Raw genomic sequence first — 7,214 nt, forward strand, 5'->3', positions numbered from 1 at the left:
GTCGGAATATCTCGAGGGATACACTTCCTCGGAATATTTCCAAAATTAAAAAAAAAATTATAAATTTATTTTTTTAAATTGAAATTCGAAAATATAAAATTAAAATTGAAATAGAAAACATATTTAAAATACAAAAAATAATAAAATAGTTTTTATAAATAAAAAAATGTTTTATAAATACAAAATTAGTTTTAATAAATATAAATATTTTTATAAATATGAAATCATCTTTTTATAAATACAAAATAGTTTTTATAAATACAAAAAATAATAAAATAGTGTTTATAAATCAAAAAAATGTTTTATAAATACAAAATTAGTTTTAATAAATATAAATATTTTTAAAGATATGAAATCATCTTTTTATAAATACAAAATAGTTTTTATAAATACAAAAAATAATAAAATAGTGTTTATAAATCAAAAATGTTTTATAAATACAAAATTAGTTTTATAAATATAAATATTTGTATAGATATGAAATCATCCTTTTATAAATACAAAATAGTTTTTATAAATACAAAAAATAATAAAATAGTGTTTATAAATCAAAAAAATGTTTTATAAATACAAAATTAGTTTTAAAATATGAAATCATCTTTTATAAATCCAAAAATCGAATTTATATACAAAAAACGTTTTGTATATTTAAAAATAGTTTTTATAAATACAAAAAAAAAAAAGTGTTTATAAATCAAAAAAATGTTTTATAAATACAAAATTAGTTTTAATAAATATAAATATTTTTATAAATATGAAATCATCTTTTATAAATCTAAAAATCGAATTTATATACAAAAAACGTTTTGTAAAATCGAATTTATATAGAAAAAAACGTTTTGTAAATACAAAAATAATAAACAATTTATAAAAAAATTCTAAATCAATTCAACACAACCAAATCACAATTCTAAACCTATTACACAACAAATCACAATCCTACCCAATCACCCTAACAAAAATCTATCAAAAAACTTCTAAAATCATCAAATCTACTTAAAAACCTAACAAATAGGACCTAAGAGAGTGGGTTAGGGTCCTTACATGATTTGTAAGGGAATGGAGAGGATTCGCCGGAGAGATCGTCGCGAGAGAAGGTGGAGAACGCCGGAAGAAGAGAGAGATCGCTGGAGAGGAAGAAGAGAGAAATAGGGAAGAAGATGCGTTTCGAGTTTATAAAACCTAGGGTCCGACAGATATTTTTCGTCGGAATTCCCTCAGTATTTTCAATTTCAATTTTCGCAAAATATTTGGCGGCTTGTTTGCCCGGTTAAATGAAAATATTCCGAGGAAATTCCGACGGCCACTTAAATATCCGTCGGAATTTCCTCGGAATATTTTCATTAATTCGAGAAAAAAGAATATCTTGTGCATGTATTTCTATTAATTTATATTGTTCCTCGAAATTTCCTCGGAATATTCCGAGGAAATTCCGAGGAACACATGTTTGGGGTTTCAAAACATAAATTTTTTTTGCCCTACATCATTTCTTATACAAATGCAATGCATACCATTGAGGAATCTTTGTATAGATGATCATAAACCATGAAATAACAAAATTTCAAAACGAATTGTAAGTATTCCCTTTACCGTTCATTAAAGTGTATAAGTGTTTCTCTTATGTTGTGGGGATTTCGTTCATACAATCGGAAAAGTGTTATATAAGTGTTTCACTTAAACAAATTTTTGACTTCATAATCAGTCTAAGACACTTAATAGGGGTTATATAAGTGTTATTCAAACCGCAAAACGTTGTTTTCGGTTTAAAAACCCTACTTCCTCGGAAAAGCCTCGGAATATTCCGAGGCTTTTCCGAGGAAACAGAAACCCTAAAAGCAAAGCCCTGAATCGTCGGAAAAGTCTCGGACTATGCCGAGGAAATTCCGAGGAAATATGATTTCCTCGGTATTTCATCGGTATATTCCGAGGAAATATGATTTCCTCGATATTTCATCGGTATATTCCGAGGAAATACGATTTCCTCGATATTTCATCGGTATATTCCGAGGAAATTCGTCGGAATATTCCGAGGATCTCATTTTCCGTCAGAATGTCCGTCAGAATTACGCTGTTTTCTTGTAGTGTTTTCTGGAAAGCTTTTGATTAATAAGATCAAACTGATGGATGTTAGGGTGTAGAACATACCATTTATAGTCGAAGATTCAGAGCAAGGTGTAAAGGGAGGGGGAAGTTCAATAATAAATCGTGGGAGGAGCGGACAGCTAGTTCAATGCTTCCATTAAAGACGGATTCCTACTGATTCCATAAAGCCTAAAGATTTTTGTCACCGGTGAGATGAAGACACGGAGAACTGCAACAGGTAAAAGAGTAGAATCTAACGGCGGAGAAGAAAAAACATGAAAAACTCTAAATTGCAAAATGACACAGATTAAGCTATTAGGGTTTTACGCAGATAGGATTGGAACGCATAGAACAATAAGAAGCCCAATCACACAACAAACCCATATATATTTCCGGATGAGTTACAAAAAATGCATAATTTTGGTTAAGTGGACATGTGTTGCACTGAGGGGCTTCGACTTTATGATGTGGCTGCTGAGGTGGCGCGCCCAGGAGTGAGAACACCTTACTTTTATATAATAAGATGTACAATAATTCCGCTAAATATTAAAATTTTATAATGGCAACTAATTTTTAACTAAATTAGATATTTAGTAGTTAACTTGAAACTGTATAATTCAAACAGTTTAAAATGATATATTCTAAAAGAGAAAATATTTTTCTTTTATATGTGTATATATAATACATTTGGTATATGACGTAGTTGGTAGATAAAAAAAGAATATATATATATATATATATATATATTAAAACAGAAGTCACAACCTTGATTCATGTGTGATTTTTTTTAGAAAATGGACATTCACTAGAAATTAATCATCATTCATTTATTATTAATAATATGGTTTAATAATATATCATTCCTAATATAACATCAACTCATATAAAACTGGATTGGTTAACAAACCCACATTTGATTTCTTAATAAATTATACATAGTGAAAATGTAAACCATCCTCTACTTGCTATGACGAATCAAACACCAATTGAAAAACTCATCTTTTTCCCAGATTATCCATCCAATATTCGAGAAGGGTTTTTAAAGTTCTTCAAATCTTCTCGATCGTAGAGCAGATAATTGAGGATTGCAAATTTGGTCGGTTTTGGGTCAGACCCGGATTGCGATGATTAACCTCTCCCTCTCCTCGACTGAGAAGAGCTCTCATTATCGATCATGGTTCACGAGAAAGTAGGTGTTTTTCATCAAATACAGTACATTCCTCAGGGGTTAATTCTAACGACTCAATTATTTTGGGCTCGCCAAATTCGACTTCTGGAAAATTAAGAGCTTCGTGGGGTTTATGTAGCATGGAACCGTCACTCATGCTTTGATTCCTGCTTCGGAAACATTTGGAATCGCAACGGAACCGCAATTCTTTAAAACGAAAGATCGGAAACGTATATTTTGATATGGAAGCGGATTGTTTATTAATAGAAGGCATGTTCTGTATTTTCTTAATCAAGATCTAAAATGTGAGCTCAACAAAAAGCAGGAAGATGACTTTGTGGGATTTGTCCACGTATTTTAATTTTTTATAGGTTTTAAATTTCCTTTCTCCTTTTTTTTTTGTCGAACAAATTTTTTTTCTTTTGGTCCAATATTTTAGTTATGCATGTAAGCACAGTTTGACTTCATCTTATATATTAAAACAGAAGTCACAACCTTGATTCATGTGTGATTTTTTTTTTTAAATGGACCCTTGCTAGAAATCAATTATCATTCATTTATTACTAATAATATGAATTAATAATATATCATTCCTAATATAACATCGACTCCTAAAAACCTGGATTGGTTAACAAACTCACATTGATTCATGTGCGATATTTTTATTTGGATCATCATTTAAATTTTTTTATTAAATGTATTTCCTTAATGCTAATATATAATCTTTTAACTACTTAAATCATAATATAATTTGATATCTTTTTATTTAAAATATAAATATAAATATATTTTTTTAACAAATGTTTGAAAAACATTATAAAAATATCTTAATTATCAAAAATTGTATATAAATAGTTTCACTAATTTTGTAATTAGTAATGAAATTAATGTTATTATACATTAGTATATATATACTCAGTTATCTTTTATAAATGAAAAAAATTATATCAAATTTTACTATTTTATAGTTATATCTATCATTTTATAATAAAACATTTTATTTAACTAAATATGATAAAATTATTTTAAACTGATAAATTAATATATTTTATTTTTACAAACATTAAAAATTTATGCTAGAAATAGAATATGTTGGTAGAACGGGTTAACATTAGTAAATTAGATAATTCATGTATAAAATTAACTTATCTTAAAACTTTTTTTTATATATATATAGTTATTATCTTAAATGAATAAACATAAAAAAATTATTGATAAAGGAAATCTAGCGCTTTGAATTACGGATCAGGATCATAATAATTGAATAAAAATTAATTTTAAAATATATATAATAAAAATACCAAATATATGTGATGATTTGAAATAATCAATTAACTTACAACATGAAAATTATCAAATTGTTATATTTAAAATGATTATATAAATATATTCTAATTATGTAAAACATATATAAAAATGAAAATTAATACCCGCACGGTTGTGCGGGTCCAAATCTAGTAATCTATTAATTTAGAGTTCTATTAAAAATCTACAGTGACATATTTTAAATTTGGACATATTGAACATGTTGTGACTAAATATAACTCGGACATATTTATATCATTGACATTAAACACACGTCACTTACATTAAAACACAAGTTTCATTATCTTTACATTATATGGCACTGTGATTAACCTAATAAAACATTCATTGTTCAAGATTTATGTATTTTTTTTAATTTATTGTAATATTTCATTCTTCACTAATATTATGTAAGCAGGAGACGAGGATGCGACAAAACTCACTGAAAGAGGATTCAAGCTGGTATGTCTGTCTCTCTGCTTTTCGTATCTACATAACATATCAATTTTAATTTCTGGATGGAAAATTTTGTTGATGCAAAAATATGTCTTATGAACACGAAGCAGTTCTTTCTGGATTTCAATCAACGGTGAGATAAAGATTTTGGGTGAAATTAGAGATTTCACTGTTGTGGTAATTTTTCTTCTTTCTGGGTGACTGATTATTAGTAAAAGATTAGGGAGTAGTATTCACTTAGTATTGAATTGAAATATGTATGGTTGAAAACTACAAATGATCAAAGTTTGAGACTTTTTTGAAGTATACACCAAAGGAAGATCATACGGTAATTTGCGGCCAAGAATGCTGAACCTGAAAGACTAGCCACCTTCAAACAAGTTTGTTCCCCATCACTGCACTGAGCTCATCTCAGAATTAACTTTCCAAGAATATAGTGATCCTATGTCCGCAGTTTTTGACACTGATACCAATTTTCTGGTTTTCTTGACATTGATAACATAAATCCAAAAGCACGGCATGCCTTTATAACTAATTTTTAACATTGCTCAGATCATAAAAGATATCAAAGCTGAAAAAAGAGATTTTACGAGAATAAGAATTAATTAGATGCAGTGGTTAAATTGGCGGAAGTGACAGCTGACAAGGCTTCAAGTTTTTGAGAAAAAGAAGAGAATCTTGCACTGGAGAAAGAAGGCACACCGACTGAAACAGAAATGGAGTCTCTTGCAAGGTAACAAAATGATCTAGAGGAACAACTTCAGAGCTTTGCGAATAACAAGGCAGAAATATCGTGTGAGAAAGAGAGATTTGATAGACTTCAAATGCAAGTGGAAGATGAGAATCAAGAGATAATCCAGTTGCAAAATGAGCTTGAAGTTGAAGTAAACGCTTTATCCATAACATCATCTTACAAGATTTTTTTTTCTTTGTAAAGCAAAAACAAAGGAGCATATGGATTGCATGACTTTTGACAACTAGGCCACTTACTTTGGTTGAACCAAAAAAAGGGCCATTAACATTGATTAGTTAAACACGAAAAAACTTTTATATTAATGTAAAAATCAATCTTAGATAGATTTGTTCTTGAGGTAATTTACGAGTTTGATTCTTCTTTCTTTCAGAGACTGGGCGGATGAGAAGTTGAGAAGAGCAACATTTCGTTGAATGAATCATAAATACAGCTGAATATCTGGTTGCTAAATTTGAGATATACTGATTCTTCTTTCTTTCGGGGATTGGGCGGAGGAGAAGCTGGAAGAGCAACATTCCGTCAAATGAATCGTAAATACAGCTAAATATCTGGTTGCTAAATTTGAGATATACTGATTATTTAAACATATTTAAAATATAAAGCCATTCAATAACAAAAATAAAAAAAATCAGAAAATGTTATAAAAAAATATATCTACATAAATCAGAATCATAATTAAAAATTTCAATCTTTTATTCAGACTAACATGCTTGAACTAAACTGGAAATTTTATTAGGTTCCTAACATTGCTATTTTAACCAAACCAAAAGCCAAAACAACAAAACTTAACAAAAAGTCCAAATTCATTAATAACCAAACTATTACTATATTTCTTGAACAGAAAATCAAAACCCACAACAGAATCAGAACCAAATTGAAAACTAAAAAAAACAATATGGATGCAAATCAAATTTTATAAAACATCATCAATTCATAAAATTTTAATTTGGAAACATAAATTATAAATATAAATAATTCCGCGCAACTGCACGGATCAGAATCTTGTTGAATGTAAAACTGAATGTTAAACAGGAGATGAAGTTACCATTAATGAATCTGTTATCATAATTTGGAGATGCTAAAATTTGTTTATTAATATTTTGACGTATTAATCAATGGTATTTTTTTAGTTATTTGGTTAAATTACCAATAACTCTCTCGTTAATATGACTTATTAGATTTACTTCCAAATTTACTTATTTTTTTAGGTTCGGACAAATATAACCATATATTGTAGAACTCTAATGTGACTGAAATTAATGAGTAACATTCAAGATATCTTATATATATTTAATATTTAACTATACGATAAAACACATTATTTAATGTATTTAGCTATTAGTTTTAAACTCAAGTTATTCTTCGCAATTGAATCAGATACTAGTGTTCGAAACTAAACTATCGTCAATGGTATCTTGATTTTATTTTTATTTAAGTACGATAAAAAAT

The 7,214-nt window shown here is 28.0% G+C and overlaps 1 long non-coding RNA gene across 1 annotated transcript; it reads left to right on the forward strand.

The window, feature by feature from the left end:
- The first annotated feature begins 4,530 nt into the window (after window positions 1-4,530).
- LOC108869888 lies at window positions 4,531-6,639 on the forward strand. The gene is made up of 2 exons (XR_004451107.1): window positions 4,531-5,017; window positions 5,122-6,639. It is a non-coding gene; the product is annotated as an uncharacterized LOC108869888 (long non-coding RNA).
- The last annotated feature ends 575 nt before the right edge of the window (window positions 6,640-7,214 follow it).

The sequence above is a fragment of the Brassica rapa genome, chromosome A09, assembly GCF_000309985.2.
Source record: "Brassica rapa cultivar Chiifu-401-42 chromosome A09, CAAS_Brap_v3.01, whole genome shotgun sequence".
In the NCBI taxonomy this organism is placed as follows: domain Eukaryota; kingdom Viridiplantae; phylum Streptophyta; class Magnoliopsida; order Brassicales; family Brassicaceae; genus Brassica; species Brassica rapa.